Below are 25,693 nucleotides of genomic sequence, written 5' to 3' on the forward strand. Positions count from 1 at the left end.
AGGAAGAGAAAAGAAATGAGAGGCGGAAAAAAAAAAAAAAAAACAACCTGGGGAAAAAAAGACAACTTTTTGAGACTGGAATTAAAACCCGAGGTAGGATTTTTTTTTTTTTTTTTTTTTTTAAAAAAAAAGAACCAATTTGCCTCCTATGATTTTAAAAAAGAGTTTACTGATTCTGTGCATGTGAAGAAAAAGACGAGGATGTTGCCGCTCTCTCCTCGGCTGTTAACTGTAATTGAATTAACAAAGTAAAACTTCCAATCAGATTATGAATTAGTTAAATCCAGGACACAGACTACAGATCAAGGATGAACTTTCATTGCGTAACCAGTCGTATAGCATCAGAGAATCCATAAATCAATACAGATTACCGTGTTGGATTATCTGTTTAATAAAGCAGCAACAGAGCAATGTTTATTAATGGTTGTTTTGCAAATATGAACGCTGGATTCTTTTTCTTTTTTTTTTTTCCCCTTTTTTCTCCCCCTCTCCTCCCATTCCCTATCTGTTATATGTTTAATTTTCTTCCCTGACAGATATAACTTGATATCAGGATTAGAAAGAAGGATATGGTGATTCGGAAAATGGTTTCTTGCAGTTTTCTTTGTTTTTCTTCCCTAGTACCTCTATCCAAATGCTTTTCTTTCTTCTTTTAACCCTTTGTCTATGAACATTGAACGGACTCAAGATTCCAAAACTGGGGATTTACCAAAAAAAAAAAAAAAAAGAGAAATTATATATATATATCTAACTTGTGTATGAAACCGCATGAGACTAATTGGGGAATTTGATTTTGTATAATTTATCCTCTCTGCAAATTCCTGCTGGTCCTTATCCCTTTCACTGCATTATATGTCAACCTCTTCCTTATGGAAACTGAGATTTTTATTTTTTTTTTTTAATTTTTTTACCTGTTCTACTGTGGAAGGGAATTTTGGGTCAAAGAGGTGAACTGGGTGCTTCCCGCTCGCTTTTAATGGTCAGACTGGTTGCCTTAGATGCCACCTGCAAAATAGAGCAGCCTATTTGGAAAGGTGTCTTGATGTTGCTTAGAAGAACACAAAGATCTTGTGATGGATTAAGATAATATATAATCTCAGAGTGGGGGAAAAAGAAAAAAAAAATCATAATAATAATAAAGAAAAAATACGGGTGACAGCACCTGAATTTTGGAAAGGAGCAACTGTAGGATTGTAACTTTATGAAAACCCTCTTGTGAGAGATGTAGAAAAAGAGCTTTTGACCTGTGCTGGACCCGCTCGTTTTGCTCATGTGCTCATCGGGATCTTTGAGGGGGGGGGGGGTGTGTGTGAAGAAAAAAAAAAAAAAAAAAAAGGCAGAAGAAACTGTCCCTGGTACCTTGTCTGGGGAAAGGCTGTAGTTCTGGGTGTAATGTGGGAGATTTATCCTGCTCGTATGATTACTCTAAATTAATAAACAAGATATTTCCCCCCACCCCCCCGCCCCAACCCCACCATGGCCCTGTAATTCAGAATAATTCAGTGTTAACTCCCTGTAGTGATCTGCTTGGGGAAAGCTCCAGGAAAACCTTTCTGTCTTCCCTTCGAGGTTCGTCGAGGTGCTGCTATTGTTCCTGGCGCTGTTCCTGCAGCCCACGCCGGCGGTGGCAGCGGCGTAGGGAACTTTTGACACGCTCTTATTTTATTCCCTGTGCTCTGTTGCCTTTGCTGCTCCCCTGGGCGAGAGCAAAGTGCTGCTCTCCCGGCCTGGTGGCTCGTCCCCAGACGGAGGAGGACGTCACAGAGGACAAGGCAACGGAGAAGAAGCTCCAGAGAGCGTCCGAGCCTTGGTCCTTGGAAGGGGACGGCCTCCTCCACGGATGCTCGCGCCCCTGAGTGTCTTTAGGATGAAGTTGGACGCCCGTGGCTTTGGTGGCAGCGGGATGTCACCGCACGGAGCTTTCTCCTTCCTCCCTCCCGGGCAGACCGAGCTGGGAGGAGAACGGTTGCCGGTTGAGCTGGTGGCCACCAGGCTCGCGGGCTGGGATGTGTCTGTGGGCAAACACCGGCGTCGAGCGGTGGCCCGTAAGTCCTCGTGCGAAGGGGCGCGGTGGCTCGCCCGTGGCCGAGGGATTTTTATTCCTGGGTGAACACTGGTGAGCTGCCCTGAGCCATCCACCATTGGCCGGTGTCTTCGTTCAAGGGGGAGAAGAGAGGGGAAAAAAAAAAAAAGCGCCTTTTGGCCAATCCGGGGCTGGGAGCGATGCTGTGTGATCATCTTTTGGTGTTCCTAGGTGGCCAATCGTGGTCCGTGCGGGGCCAAGGCGGCACCGCCATAGGCCGATGTTTGATGGTGTCACTTGCTGGGGTATAACAAAGGCACGAGCAGGAATGGGGGGATGCGAACTGGGGCGAGGGCGAAACTCGGCGGGGAATTTAGCAATGTCGGGAGCTCGTGTGTGTTGGGCCACGTCCCGCGGCAGGAGGTGCCGGATTTAAAGCCCACCGTGCCTGACTTGGCTCTCCAGAGCTCGTGCACCTCCTTCCCTGCTGCAAAAAATGTCTTTTTGAAACGGTTGTGAGCCCCCCCACTTCTGCTCGGGGATGCTTGAGCCCCGCGGTGTCACCAGGTCTTCACCCATCCCTTTGTGCTCCCAGCTTGGCAGGGCGACTGGGAACCAGTGTCACCCCACTCGGCGGGCGCAGACCATCGGGGCGGGTCCCGAGGGGGGTCTCAGCGCCACGAGCTTTGCTGTAGCCCCCACCCTGGGGTCCAGGGGTGCCGTCAGAGCGGGGTCGCCCTCCACGAGGGTGGATATTTCTATTGATTTGGGATTTTTGTTGCGGTGGATGACCGTTCCCAGCGGCGGGACTGGCTGCGTCGCTGAGAGCTTGGCCCTCTCCAAGGCCTTTGGGAACATGAACTGGAATAGTCTCACAAACAGTTGATTTTTTTTTTTCCCTTTTCTCCTCGATTTGTTGCTGGAATAGACTAGCAACAAGAAAGCCCAGTGTGTTGGCATGACGTTGATCCAAATTGCAGCTTACATGTGGCCGTTTAAGCTTGCTTGGACACTATGATTTGACTGGTTAACACTCAGCACTGTCTACTCTGTTCTCCCTTATGGCTACATAACTGCTGGAGACGTTAATAGGAGATACGCTCGCATGTTCTGGATTGAGAGATTAGCTCTCCACATTCTTTTTCCTGCTTAGAAGCAGTGTGTTTGGAGGGGAAAAAAAAAAAAAAGGAGCAAACAAAATACTAATTTTTCTATGGTTCGGTGAGTCACTGCGAAGAACTAGTTTATACAAATACAAAAATTGAGGATTATTAGTTTAATTCAATATATCACTTTCATCTAGGAAAAAGCTTGCAGCTCAGTTGCCTTTAGCTCCTGTCTTTGACACTGATGCCAGGGATGCAGAAATGCAGCAGATCGGTTTTGTTGTGGAGTCCGAAGCCCCTTCACACCTCTCGCGTCGTACGAGCGATGCGCCACGGCCGGCGCAGGCTGGCAAACGTGCAGAAATACTTGTGTTGGTCACTGCTGCCAGTGGGTATTAACTTTTTCTTTGCGAGGGATAGACCATTTACAATTTTTATAAATGATATTAACGAATTCTCAGCCCCAGACTGTGAAAAAATAGTTTTGTTTTGTTTTGGTTTTTTTTTAATAGCAGGATTTTTTTTGTGTTTGAGGAAAGCAGGAATTTCCAGACTGGAGGAATTTTCTGCTGGCCTTTTACAATTTTAAATTGAAAACAAAAGGAGGCCTTGATGGCTCAGGCCCGTCAAGGTCTCCAAGGAGGATGAATTGCCCCTTCTCCTCTTGGTCCTGTGGGCCCCGCATGCTCCCGCGCGCTGTGGGTTGGGCAGGTGCGGAATGGCACAAAGAAATCCTATAGGTATGAGATATATGTGTGTGCATATCTATATATTTTTGAAATATAGAGATATATTTCCTTCCTCCAAGCAATCACAGCCAGATTTGCCTGGGGGACGGGATGGTTTTTGAGGTGTTCTCGAGGCAGGCAGCAGCGGCTCGCTCCCAGCATCGGTCCCAGAAGCGCTGCTGCTTTTGGGGTGTCGGGTCCATGCGACGCCTGGTCCAGGACACCTTGTCAGGCTGGGTTTGGGGGTGATCTCTGTGCCAAGAGAAAGCGTGAGGCTTCCTGCCATCGGTACCAACAGGGGTCAAAAATGCTTATTGAAGCCTCCAGCCGCTGGACCGGGGCTGAGAGGGGAGCTCGTCTTTGTGCCGAGAACAGAGTCTTTCCTCTTCAAACAATCAGTTTTTCAAAACCCCTGAGCGTTTTCAAGGGAACGATTTTTATGTCGGGATTATGATAAACCGGCTGAGTGGGCGCGCTAAGCCGCCATAGGAATCAGATCAGGCCCTGCTTTAATTTCAGCAAGTGGCGGGTGTGTGGGAACGGAGGCTGGGGCGATGCTCTGCATTAACCGTCTGAGCTCTGGGCCCCAGGGCCCCCCATTTCGGAGCACGGAGCAGAGGAGGGGTGCAGGCCGCTGCCTCTCCCTGCCCACCCCGGTCCTTGTCCCCGCCGTGGCTTTGCAGATGTGGGTCTGGCCGCCCGATACGTGGCACTTTGCAAAGTGGTTTGTAACACCCTGCGATGGCTTTGGGGTGTCCAGTGCCGGTCTCTGCGTGCCAGAAGCTAAAGGAAAGGGGGGGATTTCTCAAATCCTCCTCCCCTGGCTCCCCACCCCAGGGTGCAAACGTGGTGCTGGGTGTCCAGCAAATGGGACTGGACGGCTCTCCTACACCCAGCCTGGGGAAGGCGGGTGGCAGTGCCCTGGAGGGGGAGGACAGCTGGAAGGAAAATGATGAGCTCTGTGGTCTTCAGGCTGCTCGGAGGAGACGGCCCGCCGGCGAGCAGGTCGCTCAGATGCAACCGGGGTGATTGGATGTGAAAGCGGAGCCGCGGCTCTCGCCGCCCGCGCTGGCAGCTTCGCCTCTCCCCGTCACCCGCCGCCGCTGCGGGAGGTTTTGCTGGCCTGGGTTTGTGTGACAGGGTTGCCAGTGTGTGGTGGTGGTGAGGCCCTAAAAATAGTCCTGAGGCTCATTCTGGCTTGTCCTGTGGCATTTTCAGGGACAGAGATAGGAAGGGACGTGTGTGTGTGAGTCCTGACACCTCCCTGCTCGCTGCCTTTCCCCCAGCGCTGTAAAGCGCAGGGAGAAAGGGTGACAGCCGATGGGCTTTGGAGCAGGCAGGATCTGGCCACCCGCAAAGCCGTGGTGGCTGTGGTTAGTTTTGCAGGAAAAAAAAAAAAAAAAGCTGTAAAGTCTTGGTTCAAGCGCCCTGTGCCAGCCGGGGTGAAGGACCCCCTGAAATCTGGGGCTGGGGGAGTGTTCTGATGTACTGAAGTCTGTGAGGCTAACGGAGACATCTTGGATCAGTGCTCCTGGCTGAACCCATCTCTGGTTATCAGTGGATCACAGTCTCGTGCTGCTGTATAACTCCAGGATTTATCCTGCTACAGCTGAGACCAGGCTTGGACCTGGCATCTGTAACTGTAAAGCTAAGCTGTGTAATCCTCACCCAGCAACGACGGCCGTGGCCTGAGCTTCAGCTTTGACAGCCCAGGCTAGGTGTAAAAATCATTTTAATTCCACTTTCAGGGTTTTTTAGTATTGCCAGAGCAGGGACAAAGGGGGTAGTGCCATGATGCTGGTGCAAGAGGAGGAAGAATCCACCGCGGGTGGATCTGCCGGGTTTAACTGTTTGGTCTTGTGCGATGAATTTTTTCAGGCAGGTGGAGGGCACGAGATGGAGCTTGCTCTGGGACAGGGAGAAAACACAGGCTCTCGGAGGAAGAAAAAAGGCTGATTAATAAGTGTTGGGAATGCAGAAGACTGGGTATTCATCGGGGTGGTGGGGTGACTTGCCCCTGAGCCCTGCGTGTGACTCTGGGGGGATGCCGGCTCATCCTGTGGCCTTGTGCCGCTCAGGTCAATGCAGTTAAACCGGGTTTAATTTGACCTTCAGCAGGTTTCTGCCTGCTGGAAGCTCAAAACTCACCCCTTTAGGGGAAAAAAAAAAAAAAAATTGCTTCTGGATCAGTGTGTGAGCTATGGGGAGGGGAAAGGGGGTCCCCCAGATCCTCGTTACCCTTTGGGAGGCACTGGGTACTCTTTGGAAAGGAGGAAGAGATCTCCCTGAGGAACCTGCTTTGTTTCATCTGTTCCTCCCCCTCTGGCTTTTAGTAAATACCTACTATTTTAGATAAAAGTGAAATATTTTTTATGATATTTCATTGGAGCGGATGGTTTTAGACTGGGCAGGAATACATCTGGGCCAAGTAACCTTTCTCTGGCATCAGCAGGCACCAGCTGCTTGGGAGGAAAGTGCTTGAAACCCTACAATTATAGGATAATGTATTCAGAGAGAGTTTCTCGGCTTTCTTTCCCCAAGCTGGAGAGTTTATATCCCTTCCCTGATCCTTGTAAAACGTCTCTAAACTTGGATGTTCTTGCCATCCGCTCCTCGATGGTGCTGGGTGCGGGGGCATCCCGCAGCGGCGATCTGCAGGGGCTCAGGGCTGAGCAGGAGGGGAAAAAAAAAAAAAAAAAAAAAATTCTAGCATTTGCTTTGAGTTTGCCTCTGTGCCCCCTGTTTTGGGAGAGGAATCATGTCTTTGAAAAGAGCTGGAAGTGCCCCGGCCTCCGCAGCCGCATGTGGAGTCAGTGGAAAAACCGTGAGGAATTGGGACTATCACTCGGATTGTCCACGGGAATTCGGCACGTAATTTGCTCAGGAACATTGATTAATCCTGCGAGGGGCTGATGGTATCCAGAGGATTTTTCTGTGTGCTCCTGGGAGCTGCAGGGTTTGACCCCTCTGGCCATGGGGAGGTTTGAGGGCTCGGGAGGCTTCGCTGGGCTGGCCAGGTACCACAGAGGACAGTGGCCCCGGGCCACCAACCCACCTCATGATTTTGCAGACAAACTCCATTCTCTGGAGAATTTTCTCCCTTCCTCCCCTTTGTTTTGGCTTTGAACAACAAAACCCACCACGCCCCTCCACCTTTTTTTTTTTTTTTCCCCCCTCTTTTTTTTTTTTTTTTTTTTTTAAATGAAAAAAAAAGTTCTGCTTAATCTTAAACCCACCCATCTCCAGAAGCATCAGCAGGACTGGGTGGGTTTCTGGAGGGAGAGCGTTGCCACAGAGCTGTGCACCTCCTTGTCACTCTTTGCTGGAGATAACGGCTTATTTTTGGAGAAGCAGGGAGCAAGAGGAGCCCTGCCCGTGCTGCCTGGCCCCGCTGCCCGTCTCGGCCCAGGCTTTTGCCAGCACCAGGATAAAACCGGCGACGAGGCCGGGGCGAAGGCAAGCTGCCTCCCTCCTCCGGTGCGAGGGATGGCCACGGAGCAGGTTGCCATGGAGAACCGGGATTATTCTGCGCGTGTGTGTGTACCGGGGCGGGGGTGAATATCGTAATTTTTTTTTTTTTTTTTTTTTTTTTTAAATAAAAAACATTTGCGATGGAGCGCGATGTCGGCAGCCGCCGTGCTCACCCGACCTTGGAAGCTGCAACCTCTAAAACCCTCATCCCCATCCCCTCCTCCCTTACTTCTGCAGCCCCAGCTCCTGCACCAGCTCCTCCATCGGACTCTTATCTCCAATAATCCCCCCGTAAGAGGGCTTTCTGCTTGTTATGACACCCAGTGAAAGCGTGGGAGAAAGATCCTTTCTTCGCCCTTGTCCTCCACAGCCAGCCACTAGCCTGAATGGGAGGCTTTTTTGTGTCTCTGTGTGCCTGACTAATTGAGCTGAAGGACTTGCGTCTGGAAGGGCTTGAAAGGGACTTTTGTTGCCGCTGCGGAGTTTGTGGAAGGCGAATGAGCCCTGCTTTCTTAGGGGACGCGGGTCCTGGGCAAATTTGACTCTCGAGTGCTCACGCCTCCTAGTTCTTTGGGAAAATTAGGAAAAAAAAAAAAAGGGTGGTGGGCTTGGTTTGGGGTTGTGGGTTTTTTGGTTGGGTGGTTCGGTGGTTTTATTTTTTTTTTGGAGGGTTATCGGCAGCCCCAGGCGTTGGAAAATTGAGTCTTGGCAAAAAAAAAAAAAAAAAAAAATCTAGCCCTGGAAAGATTGGTGAGCTGGCTTAAAAAAAAGGGCATGGTGAGATAAAACTGGTTAAAAATAGTAGCAGGAGCCTCTGCCTCCAAAAATAACACTTTCAAGAGCCTTTGCCTCTTGCTTTTTTTTTAAGGCCCAATAATCAAAACTCAAATCCCCGCTGTGATCCCAAGGAGAATTGTTTCGTGGCCTAAGGGCCCACGTCCTGTTGCAACCCGAGAGGTGATGAGCGTCGACTATCACGAGGCGGTTTGAGTCGCCGCTGCAAAATTCCTCTTTTCTTCTTGCCCTTGACAGGAATGGTAAAAAAAAAATCAGGATTTTCCCTGGAAGTGCTTTAAGGAGAGCTTGGTGCGGGGTCGTCCCTGGGTGACTCCTGGCAAGGGTGACCACGGGAGCAAGCAGGACGGAAACATTCTGCTACCTAGAATAGCCTCAAACCCCAGATCTTTCTTAAAAACCCACAAAGATCCTTCTTGGTAGGAAAACCAAGAGTTTTGCCACAGCAGTTGGGGATTTCAAAGGCTCTTCTCCGCTGGGAAGGTTGGTTTGAGGCACCTGGATGGAGCCTTTGGGGACTTTCACCCCCCTGGCGCTGGCTCTCGCTGCCCCGTGTCCCACCGTGAGGACTCGGCGTTTCCACAAATCTCTGTCCAGGATATTTTTTTCCTGCCTTTGCTCATTTTTCATGATCTGATGCTGGATTCATTCCAAGTCCAGCAGCACCTTCTCCCAGCCCGTGTCCTCCCCGCAGCGGGGTTAAGAAAAGCCCGGTGCAAAACCCAGCACTGAGCATCCCGTCTGGAAATCACCCCCTCTGGCAAGGAGGGAACATGGGGCTTTTAGGGGAAAAAACAGGGTTTTTTGGCAGAAAACCTGGCCCGTGGCAAAGCCTGGGCCGTGTCACTCGTGGCTTTTGAAATGGCTGATGGTAAAAATGGGGAAGAAAGTGGCTGCGTGGGGGATGCTGGTCGCTGTGCTCCCCTCGCACGCTTCTCTTGGGACGTGCAGGCCCTGGGCCTCGTTGAGAAGCCACTTGAAATATTTGTCAAGAAATAGGTTTCCTTTGCTTTTTTTTTTTTTTCCCCCCCCTTTATTTTTTCTTCTTTCCAGCCATATTCCAGAGCCCTCTGCACAAGGAATCGCTGTCAAAGCTGCCAGGCTCCATTCCACCCCCCGTGTGGATAAACACTCCCAGCGTGTGTTATTTGGCGGTCGGTTTCTAATGCAAAGTGATTAAAACATTTTGAAAGTTGAATTTTTTTGATGGGGTGGAGATGTGGAGGCTGCAAACATCCACGGCACCTCTTTTCCCTCCTGTGCCCAAAGGCTGCAGCCTGGTGCCTTCGAGCTGCGAAAATGTTGGAGCTTTCCAACACCAAAGAGGTGCATTAAGGATGGAGGAAAAAAATGGAGTAAAATAGGTTGGGGATAGATGTGAGTAGTGAAATTTGATGGAGAAGGGAGGTGGAAGAAAGGAGAGGACAATGAATAGGAGTGCTTTTTTGGGTTAAAAAAAAAATAAAAAAAAATTAAAAATCACTTTGGAAAATGGTGCCTAACCCCTTTTCATGTGACTCCGTGAGGGAGGTTTTAAGAAATCAAGCAATTTCTGCACTGCTCCTTGCCGGCACCGTTGCTAAAAACACAAACTCGATTTTTTTTTTTTTTTTTTTTTTTCCAGCAGCCCGAAGCCCAAACCGGCCGCAGCTCCAGGGATGCCTTTGACACCAGGTATTTGCTAAGTGAATCCTAACTAGTTACCATCCCGGGTAAATGACAATTTACATGCTATTTGTGTGCTCGTAAGGAAGCATTAGAGAAGTTTGCTTTCTCAGCACTGTGATATGATAATGATGTTGCATATTAGTCATTAGCAATAAGTAGCTGTCGGCGTGAGCCCTCGGCTCGGCGCACGCCGGTGCATCCACCAGCCCCTTTTTTCTGCACTGGATTTGGTTTTCTCAGCCTCCGTTTCTTTTTTTTTTTTTTTTAAATATAAAATTTCCAATAATTAATTTAAAAAAAAAAATTTTAAATCGACCAATTCCAGTTTTGGAATTGTGTGAACGTGGAAATTGGGGCTTGGAGTCAAAAACGGATGAAGGGAGCGGAGTGAGGCTCGGAGATGGCGAGCTGCCTGCGTGCTGGAGGCCAGAAGACAAATAAATAAACCCAAATTGTTGGCAGGTTTGGTTTTTTTTTTTAATTATTTTATTTATTTATTTATTCCCTCTTCATCTTTTTTTAGTAGGGAAGGGGCTGACTCTTTTTTTTTTTTTTTTTTTTTGACGCTTGCGGTTTGCCAAGTGCTGAATATTTTACCCTCTGCAAAGGCCTTACCAGGCTGGGACCAGATTAATGAAATAAAAGGGTTTATTTTTTAACAACTGGCCAGTATTTCGGGGTTCATGCATTTCAGAGCACACCAGACTCCTTGTAAAACAATAAATTTGACAGTGTCTTTAACCAAACCCCTAAAATTTGGGAAATTCTTGCCCTAGAACAGATTATTGCTCCTTTCCCCAACAGCTTCCAGCTTAAATAATAAGATTTTTTGAGCAGATGATAAAAAAATAATAATAATAAAAAAAAAAAAGGATATTGTAAGGAGCTATAGAAAAAAACAGAAAAAATTAGGAGGTTTCAGCGCAGATGAGGTGCAATTCTTAGGCAAACCACAGCAGTAATATTAAAATGTGTTATTATCGCTAATCAATAACAGCATTGCTATAAAATATTTAGAATTATGCAATGCATCTATTTCTCCACTCTACAGCTCATTATAATATTCATAATTCCTGCAATCCCTACGTTTGGTGAGCGTGAGGTTATACACCCGGGATTTCTCTGTTTCAGTTCCTGGCACCGGGGCCTTTGCGGTTTTTGGGGCTGGAATGTGGAGAATTGGGATTTTTCCAGAGGTTTTGGAGGAGCGGGGTGGTGGTCCCAGGAGTCACGCCCGGAGCATCCCGGGGTGGGACACCGGGATGGGGATTGGGGCCTTGGTGTCACCGCTGCCACCCCTCTGCTCCTCCCTCCCTCCCTCCCCGGAGGATAACGGCCTCATCCAGCACTGGGGAAAACTGTGTAATTTTTTTTTTTTTTTTTTTTTTTTTTTCCTCAATGCAAAAACTGAAAAAAAGGAAGCTTGGGATTTTGGTGACTTTTTTTTTTTCCAGCGGACGAAGAGACGGTGGCTCTGTGCCCGTCCCGGCGAGTGGGTTGGATGTAAAGAGCCAAACCCTCGTGGCTGCCATAACCCTCTGCCGATGCGTCGCGGGGAAGGTTCCACCTTCTGCCGAGAGCGGCCTGCTTTTCCTTTCCTTTTCTTTATTATTATTTTCTTCTTTTTTAAATTATTATTTTTACCTTTTTTCCTTTTATTTCACCTTTTCTTCTTTTTTCCTTTTTATTTTTTGCTTTCCTTTTTTTTTCCTGTTTTCCTTTTAAATTTTATTTTTTGTTTTCTGTTTTCCTTTTAAATTTTGTTTTTGTTTTCCTTTTTTTTTTTTTCCAATCCTGCATTTAAGCCTGCTTTGTCTCCTGCCAGCGCATTTAACGAAGGGGCAGCCGCTCCCACACTGGTGGGGTTTTTTTTGTTGTTGTTGTTGTTGTGATTTTTTTTTTTTCTGGTGCTTTGTTCCACCCAATACCCTCCCTGGGGACCACGGGGCACCCGCCAAGGGGTGCAGGTCGGGGTGCCCAGGGATGGATGAGGAAACACAAAGCCCCGAGGAAGACACGGGGCTCTTGTTATCCTGGTCGTGCACGAAAGAGTTAACCCATTAGAAATTCCGAGCCCTTCTTCCGATAGTTAAACCTGATTTGCATGCATTTGCATAATGAATGTCATTTGCATTCTTGGAGGTTGGCTACTTCTGTGGGAAAAGTCAAAGCGGGATTGCGGGGAGGGCGAAGGGGGGTCGGCGAAGAAAGAAGGGAAGATTTTTCCCCGCACCCCACGCGCATCCCTGCCCCTCGCCATCCTTGCCCAAATGCTCTTTTTTTTTTCCCCCTTCTTTCCCCCCATTTTTCCCCCCCTCGATGCCTTCCTGCCTCTCCCTTCCGCAGGATGCACAAAAGCCAACGGCGGATAGGCCGTGTCGAGGCGAAGCGCATCCTTTCCCTCTCCCCCCCTTCCCCTCCTTTAATTTCTCCCTCTAATTCCATCTTGGCTCCCGTTCCCGGCGCCCTCGCGCGCGGGGGGCCGCGGCCCCTCTCCCTCCCCTCCCCGCGGGTGCATGCGTGCTGAAACGGTAGCAGAAAGGGGAAAAAAAAAGGTGGGAGCCACCATTTTAGGCAGCCGACGTGTAAAATGGCCGATTCTCTTTCCCCCCAGTCCTCGCCACGCGGTCGGCTGCATCCCCGCAGCATCCCGGGCACGGGGACGGGGACGGGGATGGACCCTGCCCGCAGCCCCCCGGGTTCCGTGGCCTCGCCGTGGGGCCTTTGGCTCCGTGGGGTGCTCGTCCCGGCCTCAGCCGTGGGGATTTTCCTCTTCCCGCCGGTGATGGTCTTGGCACGGGGCGTCGTGGCCACGAAACCCCCCCCCGGCCACGCGGAAAACACCAGCCCACGCCCCAAAATCAACCTCCTTTTGTTTCATCTTCAGTTTTTGCAGCGGGGATGGCACCAAAGATGAGCGTACAGTCTTTTCTACCAGATTTTTCTTTTTAATTATTGTTTAAAATGACCTCCACGCCACATGGGGATATTGTGGGTTGAGGTTCGGCTGCAGAAATTTTTCCTAGTTGCGATAGATGACATTTAATTCTTTGTGTACTGCAATAGTATTAGTGAAGCAGCTGTTCAATTTATTTTTTTCCCCCTTTTTTGGACTAGGAAAATTCAACAGACTCATTTTTCTGTTGCTGAGAACATTTTGTCACTGTTTGGGGTGGGGGGGGAGGAAAAAAAAAAAAAAATCAATGTGAAGCACGAGCGAATTCATCCCGTCCTTGCGCATGATGGGCAGAGGCGTGAGAGGCTTCACCTGGTCCAGATGATTTGTGGGTACGAAGTTATTGCGCTAAGGTTAATATGAGAGAGGGAGGGGAAAAAAAAAAAATAAAATCACTTTATACAACATACAACCTGGCGGGGTGTGAACCGATTCATTTTATTACAGCGCTTGAAATATTTTGGGGTGTTTTTGTCTGGAGAGCCTGTTGTGAGAGGCTTGTGGTTGCACGAGGCCACGTTTGTTGTTCTTTTTAATTTCTCCCCATCCCTCTGTTGCCATGAGACCCAGAAACTTAAAAGCCTAAATATGCCGAGTGAGTTTAACCCCGGTGTGACGGGAATTTTGAAAGCAGATTAAAAATAACCAGAAATTTATGTTTAGCAGGAAAAGAAATTTTTAAAATTTTTGAATTTTTTAAATTTTTTTAATTTTTTTTTTTTCATGGTGGGCTGATGCTGCAGCCCCAAATGGGCTGGGGTCATCCCCGTGGGGAAGCGTGGCTGGTTCGGCTCAAGCCTGGTCCCTGGCTGGGGTCTGTGAGGGGAAGGGACCAGGGAAGTGAGGATTGACGCCGTCATCTCCCTTTTGGTGGCCTTGGCCGCTGTCCCTGGGGATGGTGACGCTTCGGGAGCCGCGGTGGAGGGTGGCAGCCCTGTGCTCCCCTCCGCCTGCCCACCCTCCTTATTCAGGAATGGGAAATACTTCCCTAAAGCTTGCAAAAATGCACTAAGGCTCTTAGCGATTTGGCTAAGCTGCATCTACTTAGTTGATTTCTCACTGCTTTTATTTATAACCTTTGGTCCGTGCTGGAGGATTTTAAATTTTTTTTTTTTTTTCCTTTTTTTTTCTCATTCTTACCCTCGAACGGGGCACATTAATGGGTTGGAAGTGGGGTTAGAAGAAGTGGATGGGTCTGGGCATCCCTGCTCTGCTCCCACCAGTGCCACTCATTCGCTCTCCGTCACTTAATTTCCACAGAATCGGGTTATCTCTCTGATTTCTATAACGTTATCAATGATTTATGGGGCTAATGGGCAGGAGAAAAGGCTCTTTCTCTGGCCCAAGCACTTTCCTCTATTAAACAAGACAACTAAATTCTATACTGGGTGTTTAAACCGGTGTGCAGCCAGTGAATAGCCGTGGATGAAAGCAGAGTTTATACAGATGAAAAACATATAAAATAATTTAAATATAAAATATTTAATATTAAAATAAGAAATAATTCTGTAAGGATGCTCCAAAGCAATACAGAGCAGCGTCTGGCAGCTGATTTTGTTATTTTTAGGCAGGGATTCTGCCCGTGCTGGAGCTCTCCCACTTGGTCCCTGTGGCAACACCAGGGGGAAAACCCAGCAGAGAGCTGGGGTTAAGGTCACGGGGACGCAGCGTGTGGGGTTTCTCTGCATTTCATCCAAGCATCTTCCCTCCACGCAGCTCCCACTGGTGATGGGTCCCTCCCGGCTCGGCCATGGCGATGCGCTCGGGGCAGCTCGGCTCTCCCAGCGTCTGGATAAATCCCCTCCGGGTCTCAGGGTGCTGCTGGGTTTGGTTTTGGCTTTTAGGTGCTTTGATAGAGCAGCCGCTGCCCTGAGGAGGGGGAGAGCCCTGGAGAACATGGTTCCCCAGAAGTCAAATGGGAAAAAAAAAAAAATTTTTTTTTTTTGACTTAGATTTATAGCTTTTGGTCCTGCCTTGTAATTCTTGAAAGCTTGGGGTTGGCTGGGTTGCTGCCGAGACCACAGCAGGACGCTGGCTGGCACCCTGCTCAGCGGGGACAAGGAACGGTGACAGTGCAAGAGCTTTCCCCTATTTCAAATCCCCCCGGAGCAGATTCCAGCTCCTCTCGCTCCCCGCAGGGCTGGAGACCCGCTGGGGCATCTCCACAGGGCTCAGTTTTGGAAACCGGCTCAGTTACAAGGATGCTGAGAGTTTTCCAGCTGACTTCTCTCTTCTTCCTTCCCCTTTTCTGCCAGAAACGTGGCTGTAATCTCCCTGTTCTGGTGTAATCCAGGCAGGGGAGGACAGGGCTGACATTTAACGTGTTCCCATCCTCTTTTCTTTCTCTCCCTGCCAGGGAGGAGCATTCACCCACATTCACCCTACATGATGCTCTGCTCATTTTCTGGCTGGCAAATCGCGGGTCTCTGGCCCTGGTGAAAGTTCGCGGGGAATTTCCTGGTAAGTAGATTTTTTCTATTTTTTTTTTTTTAAAGGCTTTCCGTAAGCTCTTAAACTGGGCAGTCTCTAGCATCGGGTGGGCTGAGTGTCCCTACAGAGAATGCTCTGGTGCAAGACCACAGTGACCACGTTATGGGGAAAAAGAGAGGCCAAAAGCTCCGTGGTTGCCAGAACCTTCCTCATCATCCACTCGGCCCAAAGTCTCAAACAACTGTGGGTTTTGTTCTGAATTTAATTTCTCTTATCGCAGGTTTGTTAACCTCAAGCCCAATGAGAAGTGTCTTTCCCAACCTCAGGAAGAAAGGACTCCTTTTGGGGTTCTTTGGAGTTTTTTTGGCTCTTAAGTGGAAAAAGGATAATAAAGGTGTTTCTGTTGCTTTTGTTTTTAACTCAGATCAGCTCACTATAACATGAACCCAGGAGTGGGGGCTATATGGAAAAAAATCCCACCTCCAAAAGCCATGAGAGCCTGGCCATGAAGGAGCTGCCAGCAGGACCTGTCTTGTGGGACCCTCAGCAGAAGGCCCTCGCCATGGCTGATCCCGCACGCACCACCCTCCTCCTCCTCTTCCTTCTCCTGCCAGCAGACCCTGGCCTGGAGCACAACGTAGATTGAGATTTGCACCAGCATCCATCCAGGCTGCTCGGGGCTGCCGGCCAGCACAGGCCTTCAGCGTGGGGACACCAGCACCGGTTTGGGGACGAATGGGGTGGAGAGGACACCGGGACGTCCCCGTCCCGCCGCTGCGCATCGCCCTGGGGGCAGCTCGATGGTGAGACTGGGGTGGGATGTGGGTACTGCTGCGGCATGGCGCGGGGATGCTGCATCCATCAAGGGATGGGGACAGCAGGTAGAGCCCACGCCGGTGGGCAGCTGGCCTGAGGCGGAGGTGATGGGCAGGGGGAGAGGGGCTGGGAAGGGACAGTGCGTTTATTAACAAGGCGCAGCTGAAGCGGGTCCTTTGCCAGTGGTCAAGTCTGAATCACAAACTCCGCATTGTTTCCGAGTGGGTTCAGCACATTTCCCTTCTCCCCCTCCCTTCCCCTTTCCTCTCCTCTCGCCCTCGCACAAAGATGTCATTGTGCCGGGGACTTGGTGATGGCAGCGTTGTTATTTGGTCAAAAAAAAAAAAAAAAAAAAAGAGAGAGAAAAGAAAGAAGTGGGGAAGGGGGGGGGGGACCCAACAAGGTGAAGAGGTTTAAATCAGCTTAGCCCAAATGCCAATTAAAAACCAAAGAGGATTAGGCTTGTGATCAGCAGAATAGACAGTCATTGTACCCGGACGAGGGGGTTTCCCCCCCCAGGCCCGACGCAGTCCTGCCGCAGGTCTCGCTGCCGATCGTCACTGCTCTCCTCTCGCGGTGGGATGGAGCGGTACAAGGGCTGCCCTTGACCCCTGGAGCCAGGCTGCCTGGGGCATGGGACAGTGAAAATCCCACAGGTTTCCGGTGCAAAGACCTTTTTCTTGAATTTTTTAAGTGTGAGCAACGACTCTTGCCTTGGCTTGAGATCAGCTGAGCAAGGAGAGGTCTTGTTCTCTCTGCCAAGGGGAAGGTCTTCCCTAAACAGGCTCCTGGTCTGAGGGTGTCCCTCGGCCGTGAGCTGGTGGGGGGCCCCGGAGTGAGGTCCTGGCCTTGTGTCGGGGCAGATGTTGTCTCAACCTCGATGTGCAGCCCCACTCCCACACGCCCAGGCTGCCTCAGAGCTCTCACTGCCCGTGGGACAAGGCTGGGGGGTCCCACCAGTCAGACCTTGCTCCTGAAGCAGCCAGCACATCCCCTTTGGTCCCGGCGTGGCAGCAGAGCAATGCCAGGAGCATCGCACAGGCTGTCCCCCGGCCAGTGGACACCCAGAGGAGACTTTGTGCTTCTCTGCACCATGGCCTGGAGATGACATCTTGGTGCTTTCTGTCCGATTTAGTCCTCCTGTGCCATCCACTAGCTCGCTGCTCCCATGGTTTGAGGTCTAATGTAGCCAGAAACCGTTGTCCTTGTAGCCTACTCACCTGCGGGAGAGGAACCTGGGGTGGGTCTGGGTGCTTACTTGGACATCTGCCCATGCTCAGGCTCCCAGTGGTCACCCAGCTCTCCCAGTACATCAGTAAATGGGTAAAAACCCCAGGAACAGAGAGATGCTCTGTGGCTGCCGTTAACGGGGATCAGGGTCTTAGGTAGAAAGTGTAATTATACGCTAACGTTAAGGCTTTTTGGGAAAGGAAAGGTGCCATGTGTAGGGAGGAGCCAGGCCAAGCGGGGAGACATTTAAGGGACATCAGCGACAAATTGTGGTGGTGCTGCAACACCTCCATGTCTGGGTCCGGGTGGGTTCAGCCTGAGCCACCTTCTCTTTTAGCCTGATGTTGCCTGGTGGTTGTGGGTGTGAAGGGACCTCCTGCACGTCTGTCCCGCTTCTTCTGGGAGTCTCTGTGGGGTGAACCCTCCCTGCTCGGTGGATCCCGCTGTCCTGTTTTGCATGGGAACTCAGGGATGGCAGCGATGGAGCCTGGTCCGGCCCCAGCCATCGCCGGGCAAAACCTTGTGGGACAAGATGCAAAATGTTCCCGGCCTTGAGCCACAGAGAGGAAAAAAGAGCAAAAGGGCCTTTTCTCTGAAGAACAGAAGAAGGAGGAAACGTCCCACCTCCAGCCCAGGAGCCATTTCTCCCCGATCCTGGGCACCATCAGCGTTGCTGAGGGACCACAGACACGGTGCGACGGACAACTCCAGTGCCCGGGTGCTGGATGCTCAGGCAGCATTTTGGGGCAGAAAACAGGGATGCTGTGGCACGAAGGAGATGCGTTTTAGGGGACAGGAAAAGGGTGAAGGGACTGGTAGGTGCAATGCCACCACCTCTCCCTTGTGCCACCACCGTCCCCATGCCCAGGGATGCCCACCAGCACCCAGCAAGCACTCGGGCTGTGGGAGCAGGGAAGAGGGCAGCATCCGTCCCCTTTTTGTCGCCGCCGTGTAATTTATGATATGAGAGAGGGCCATTGTCTGGACCCATCCTGTATTTTTCCGAGGGCTTTGCCTCTCTTCCCAGACCCCCGCTGTGCTCCTGCTACTGTACCGTTGCTATGGGACGTGCTCCCCGCGCCGCGGCTATGCGGGGCAGTGCCGGGGAGGGCTGCCCGCCGCGGCCGGACCCATCTGGAGCCCCGAGCCCTGCTGCCGGCAGCCCAGTCGCTCGGCGGCCCCGTTGACGTGCCGAGGGCCTGGGAATGGGGCTTTCGGCCCCTCCAAGTTCACGGCCACCGGAGGCATTCAGCTGCCGGAGTGGGGGGGCAGCGGGATCTGGGGCATTTGGCTCCATTCTCCCTTCCCTTTCAGTGCCGGCAGTGTCCTCGGCGCATACAGATCCCCCGTCCCTTTCTCCTCCTGACAAGTGCGCACATAAATAAATTACCCCACCGGGCGAGTGTGGAACAATCTGTCCCCTAAATTCTATTCATCGCCAGACAGGACCCATTATTCCCCCGATTAAAGCCGCTGGAGTAGCTTGCAAGGGTTACAGTTACTCTGTCAAACTGTAAATAAGACACTAAAAATAAAGGGCGCTGGCGAGAGAAGGGGGAAAGGGAAGCCAGACTAATGCCTGCTGCTAGGGAAACCGAATGAATCCCTAATGACGCCTGTGTACAAACTGCAAATAATGAAGGAAAAGTGACAAACAGACCTCGGCCGGGCTGCGGCGAGGTCCTCGCTCCGCGGCGGCAGTGGGGATGTGCTCGCCCCTTCCTCTGGAGAGAGTCAGCAGGGAGCGGGACCCCCTTCCCGCAGCCCTCCAAGAAGAGCATCTAAGCCCTTGTGCTTAACTTACAGAAAGGTTTAGGTCTTGGGGATGTGTTTATTTTCCAGGCAGAGAAGTCTGCTCCAGCCTGCATCCCTTTTTGAGGTTGTACAGGGAAACCGTCCATCACCTGTGGCCTCAGGGCAGCGAGCAAAGAAGCAGCCCCAAAAAACTTTAGTTTGTGCTCTGTTGTTGGGAGCAATGCACGGGGCTCCAATGTAGGATAGAGCTAGAACCAGGCTGGAGTTTAAGTCTGCCTGCCCAGAGCCTGTCCTGCGGCAGCAGTAGGTTATTGGAGACCTGGAGCTCAGACCTGGGTCTGCTCCTTGGTGCTGCCTGTGCCCATGGTAGATCACAGGGAGGAACATCTCCAGGCCTGGAGAGCTTTGTTATCTTTGGATAAAATCCAATTCCTTTTTTGCTGCTCTTCTACCAGCCAACGAAGATGGGGATGTTCACCTCGCAGCGGATCCTTCTTTTCCTCCTTCTGTACCTTAGAGCTGAAGAGGCAAAGCAAAAAATTATTTGTGATGGGCTCATCTTGGGTTTTTCTCAGTTCCAGAGGGGCTGAGCTGTGCGAGTTTTATTTCAGGTCCAGCTCGATCTATTCCCATCACCTGCAAGGGGCTAAATGCTGGAATGTTCCCTGTGTTGCTCAGGGAAATATTATTTTGATTCATGTTATGCAAGCGTGCAAAAGATTCAGCGAAGAGAGCTCCGAGCTGGCCCTCTCTGGGTGGATGCTCCCTCTCAAACGGAGAACCCCAAGCAGAGAAGGTCTCGGGGGGGCCATGCAGTATTGGGGACACAGCAGATGTGTCACTGGGCTGGAAACTGAGCTCTCATCCCCCGGGTCTGTGCGGATGCCACACTGCACATCCATCCTCCTGCACAGCCCAGCAGCGCTGGCATGATTCTGGGACCTTAATCTGCAAAAAAAAACCAGCAAGGAAGGGCATAACCAAGAGCAGGGGAGTAATGAGGTGCCAAGCCCTGCCCTGCGGCGCGGGTGCTGCTGAGCGTGGCACTCGCCCCTTCTCCCACCCGCAGCAAAAACGCGAGGGTCCTTGCGCGGGTCGAGAGGTTTTTAGAGCTGTGCTCTGGTTTGGTGCTTTCACAAAGCTCAGACATCTTAAAAGGGATTTTTCAGGATGGCTGAACTAGCGCGGAGCCCAGTTGCATTTCCCAGTCAGGTCAAACCTGGGTTTAGCAGATTTCTTCCCTTTCCGTCTTAGGGAAAAAAAAAAAAATACCCTTTTCACCCCCAGTTCCTGGCTGTGAAGCCTCATGACTCCACAGCAGCATTCCTGGGACGTTCCGACACGGGGTGGTATGTGCAGAATTTCAAACAGTGGCACATAGCTCCACATCTCCCCCGCGCTCCCCCAGCTGCACTCAGTCATCTGGGAGAAACTCCAGCACGGAGTGGCAAGATTTATCGTTACTACTAGTAGTAGTGATGTCTGGGTAGCACCCGTAGACCCGGGTAGGTGTGTGTAGGTGGTGATGAAGGAAGACATGTACTCCTGTCTCCCCCCCGCCCTCCAAAATTTACCAGTTGAGTTGGAAAAAGAGAGCAATTTGGAAAAAAGTCTTGTAACCAGCCAGGGTTGAGCAAGTCAAACCCAAACTTGGGTTGTCCTGGTGCTCCCCTGTCACACAAATAGGCAGCTCGTCACGAAACCTGCTCCCTGGAGGTTGCCTTTAGAGGAGTGATGGGCTTAGAGAGCCCAATCTCATCCTGGGAGAGGGTTTTGCTCCCGTGGGCTTCAATCCCTTGCTGGGAATGGCTTTGCTTGAGGACCTGGGTCCTGGGAGCAGCTTCAGTTCCAGGATACACTCAGGAGTATTCATCTCCCCTTGAGACAGCATCGAGAACAGCAAAACTTAATAAAAATTAACTTACTTGCCTGTCCCTGCCTGAATCTCTTGGCTCACAGTTTTCAAGGTTTCCCTCAACCTGTAAAAATATGATTATTGCTATTTTTAAAAATGAAAGCTATGATTCCCCTCCACGTTCATCACCTGGCTCCAGAAACTGGAGATTTAACGTGGTGTTTCACGAGACTGGCAGTTGTTGGCCCTCGAGCAAAGCACATCCTGACCAGGTTTGCCCTACAGCCGCCTGGAGAGACGAGGAAAATCAGACAGTCCTTGATATTAAATATCTTTATATCAGTTCTGAGAAGTTCCCGTGCCTACCTGTCACTCTTTCTTTTCTTCAAAATGCCTGGATGTAAATTTTTTTTTTTTTTTTTGTCTATCTATGGATGTAATCTAGATGTGCCCATAAAGCACGGGCTGGCAGCTCGCTCTTCTCTTACTTGGGCATTCAAAGATTGCTCAGCAAGGCCCGAAGGGCTGCGTAAGGAGGGCTTGCGGAGGCCGTGTTTCAGTGACACCACTGCCAGTCCCCTTCCCTTTCCAAGGATTAGGACGAGGCAAATACCTTCACTTTGGTTTAGCTCTAAATACCTGATTCGGAAGGTGTTTGCTGGCACGGCGTGCACACAACGCACACATGCTTGCGATAATAGCCAGGTAGCTTGCATGGCTAAATCACTTGATTTTTTTTTTTTTTTTTCATTATAACCTCCTTTTAAAGCACGTTTAAATGCTTCCCCGCAGGCTCATGCGAGGGCTGTTAAGGGCTTCATTTGAATAAATAAGTGCATAGGTACGGGAGGAACATCACCATAACCCCCTGGAACCCCCAGCGCCAGAGATGGCATCAGAGAACTGGCAAGTGGGAGAAGGGGCTCGATGTTATATATTCCATAAAGTAGAGTAATTAAGTATTACTAGTTTTGATGACTTCAAACAGAGTGACTCCAGGAAATAAGCCCCTTCTTTATAATTAGTGGGATTTCCTCTGCATCAAACGGAGAGATTGATTCTTTAATCTGCTCACATGCTTTTGATTTGGTCTTTCAGCTGCTTGTACCAACTGCTTCTACTCCCTGCTCTTGCCGATAAAACCTTGCAAAGGAGATTTTAGGAAGGCATGACCTGAGTTGAGGTCTAGGATTTTCTTTGTGTGTGGCTGTTTTGTGTATTCTTAATTTGCCAGAGATGATGATCGCGATGATAGCAATAATAAAAAATAACAGACACAGATTTTTTTTAACAACCCCATATGTTTAGGTCAAATAACTGGGGGGATGTGTGGATTTCTGTTATTGCTTTCTCTTCCCAGCACGCTCGTTAGCGCTGGCGCATGTTCTTTAAGACCTGCAAAGATCATTTTGGCTACCTGTCCGCAATAACCCTGAGCTGTCCCAAGTGGAGCTTACTGCAAAACGTTGCACAAACCTAACGATGGTCTCTCGGCATTTTGAGGACTCGGTTAAAATAAGAACGGGATTTCTGAAGGACTTGGGATGCGTGGAGGGAAGAGGCCCCTTTTCTAGAGTATTTCAAGGATTTAGGACTAAACCCAGGAACTTTGGAAGCTCTGTCTGAAATAAAACGCCCCAAACGTTGCTGCTTTCCGAATGAGGGGCTCAGGAGGGAGCAGGAACTTGCCCCCCTGCAAGTGCAAGAAGCTGCTGGTGAGGAACCAGCTTCTCCCTGGGCGTCTTCACGGGGCTGGTGGCACCGTGTCAGTCGTAGGGGAAATGTAGTCTGGGGTCTGTGCCGGTCCCAGGCACAGCCTGAACCTGCTCTGTGCTACCCCCAACCTCCAAACCAGCCCAGATCTTGAATCATCCCAGGAAACAGCCCCTGGGTTGGATTTCTTTCTTGCGTGTGAGGTTCTTCTGGGACCTCTGAGGAGGGAAAAAAGGGGGAAATCTGGGACTACGTTGTTTTCCATCCACCTTTTGGTCTTGTTGGAAACGTGCAACATGAGCAAGAGAGAGGCTCAGGGTGTTGCACCTCAACTGAATCCCTTTGGGTGAAACCCAGAGGACGATGGCTCTGCAGGGGGGCTTTGAGGTAGCTGTAGGGCAGGAACTGGTACCCCAACCCCTCTGTTTTGGGGCCAGCATCCTCCTCGGCGCTTGTCTCACACACAAATGGGGTGGGGAGGGCAAGCACGGGGCTGTGTCCACTGCGATTTGGTGGTCACAAGCCTGCAGGGAGGAGCTGTGGGAAGGGGGTCGTACCTGAGCTCACCTGGAGCCAGGATCAGGCCCGGGGCGTGGGGGATAACTGCCGAGGAGCTGGTTTAGTATGCCCCTCGCAAGCCTCCCCTCGTCTGGAGCGGTGTCGAACACAGATCGTATAATTAGAGACCCGGTGAATACGTAACTGTACAATTATGCAAATAGTGATCAAAATCACTGTTTTCAGCAGAAATGCCTGAAGATCAAGACAGAAGCTTCATGCAACCTTAATTTAATCTGGTCCTGCAGGAGTGGGGAGGTCTGATGGATGACCCAACCTCGTGCCTGACTGTGTTTAGCGAGGCTGGGGTGGGAGGCGGGGGAGAGGAGCGCCGGAGCATGCTAAGCGAGGGCTCCGCGCGGCCAGCGAGAGGGAAAAACGGCACCGGGATCATGTTCACATGTTGGCAAACCGGGAAAAAAAGAGCAGAAATGGAAGTGCTGATGTTTACAGTGATTCTCTTTTTCTTTTGATTTCAGGTGAATAACACAAGGCTGGAAGGAAAAAGAAAAAAAAAAAAAAAAAAAAGAAGAAAAGAAAGAAAAAAGTCTCCAAACCCAGAAAATCTGTGTTAATTGCTTATGAATGTCTCTGTCTAAAAAATTATCGAATTGATGTTGTCGTGCTTTTTTTTGACAGCCTGTCTGTTACATTTTTTTAAAATATTCATGCACCGAAATCTAATTACTAGGCAAATTTAATGATAATGAAATGAAGGCACTTTAGCAGAAAGCACAGGGCCTTGTTAATGTTTTCTCAGCCTCTGTCTTGTTCATATTTTTAAATTTTTTTTATTTTACAACTGCCTTTCTTGCATATGAAAAAATAAGAGGATTGCTGAAAATAAAACTTGAATTGCTGAAAATGTTTGTGGTGGCTCTGTTTATAATGAGGGGGAATTTGCAAGGTGATTAAAGGTGTTTTGCAAAAATCAAATGAGCCTAACCTAATCAGATAAGGCAGATGAAATATTATTATTAGAGAGGTAACATTAAGAGCGTGCCTGGAGGCTTTAACGAAGATGAAGACCCTGGTGCACTGGCTGAGGTCTGTGTGCAGAGGTGAAAACACCCTTGGCATCCTCTGGACTTCTCCAACCCCTCTTTCCAAGGCATAGTCTTGTCTGCACCCTCCTTAAACCAGGCCTGGCTGGAGTGTGTGCACGTGGTGGACGGAGTGTGGTTGTGGTTCATGGAGAATGCACGTGATGGTTGGAGCACACACGTGATGGTTGGAGCTTGCACATGATGGTTAGAGCACAAACATGGTGGCTGGAGCACACACATGATGGTTGGAGCCCACATGTGTGATGTTTGGGGCACACACATGATGGCTGGAGCCCCCACGCGATGGTTGGAGCACCCACATGATGGTTGGAGCCCACGTGTGTGATGGTTGGAGCACACACATGATAGTTGGAGCGTGCACATGATGGATGGAGCCAACCTGTGTGATGGTTGGGGCACACACATCATGGTTGGAGCCCACATGTGTGATGTTTGGGGCACACACATGATGGATGGAGCCAGCCTGTGTGATGGTTAGGGCACACACATGATGGTTGGAGCCCACATGTGTCATGGTTGGGGCACACACATGATGGTTGGAGCCCACACATGCTGCTTGGAGCACACACGCGATGGTTGGAGCTTGCACATGATGGTTGGAGCCCACCTGTGTGATGGTTGGAGCCCACACATGGTGGTTGGAGCACACATGTGTGATGGTTGGGGCACACACATGATGGTTGGAGCCCACATGTGTCATGGTTGGGGCACACACATGATGGTTGGAACCCACACATGCTGGTTGGAGCACACACGCGATGGTTGGAGCTTGCACATGATGGTTGGAGCCCACCTGTGTGATGGTTGGAGCCCACACATGGTGGTTGGAGCCCATATGTGTGATGGTTGGGGCATGAGTGCGATGGTTGGAGCACACACGTGAAGGTTGGAGCCCACACATGGTGGTTGGAGCCCACATGTGTGCTGGTTGGGGCACGAGTGCGATGGTTGGAGCACACACGTGAAGGTTGGAGCACACACATGGTGGTTGGGTCACACGTGCGACGGTCAGATCATGCACCAGGCTCCCCCCACCCCAGCTCCTCCTGCTCTAGGTCCCTCCTGCACCCCAGCTCGGGGGGCATCAAGCAGAGAGCTGGCAGCTGGGTGGTGGACACAAGCTGTGGGGTGGCACCAGGCTGGGCTTGAGGAGATGACACCCGAGAGCTGTGAGCAGGCAGGGCAGGGCAGGGGCCAGCCCAGGCTCCTGGGGCTGGTGCTCTATTTAAAGGAGGGTACGGAAGGGCTTTGGTTTCTCTCTACTTCCACCTCTGCCCTCGCCGCAGGCCGTGGTGTGTCTCCATGCCAGCGCTGGTCCTCCCGTGCCCAGCTTGCACGCTGACCTCTGTTATTTTTATGTCATTAAGGGTCTGGCTCTTTTCTTGTTGAGGATGACGTCAAGGGTTTTGCTGAGGGTGCTGGAGGGACCCTGCTCATCTTCGCAGGGGCTGTTCTTCTGGAAGACCTTCATGAAATTGCTTTGGCAGTGGCTGGAGCACCCTAGTGAGGGTGGTGTAGGTGG

General features: G+C 50.5%; 1 long non-coding RNA gene across 2 annotated transcripts; it reads left to right on the forward strand.

The window, feature by feature from the left end:
• Window positions 1-23,960, forward strand: LOC141971686 (uncharacterized). 2 transcript variants are annotated; one of them, XR_012635308.1, is made up of 5 exons: window positions 1-93; window positions 9,748-9,797; window positions 15,104-15,207; window positions 15,602-15,980; window positions 23,584-23,960. It is a non-coding gene; the product is annotated as an uncharacterized LOC141971686 (long non-coding RNA). The 2 variants fall into 2 exon arrangements; XR_012635307.1 differs by lacking the exon at window positions 23,584-23,960 and adding an exon at window positions 17,561-23,577.
• Window positions 23,961-25,693: the final 1,733 nt, after the last annotated feature.

This window comes from Athene noctua, chromosome 29 (assembly GCF_965140245.1).
Source record: "Athene noctua chromosome 29, bAthNoc1.hap1.1, whole genome shotgun sequence".
Classification (NCBI taxonomy): Eukaryota; Metazoa; Chordata; class Aves; order Strigiformes; family Strigidae; genus Athene; species Athene noctua.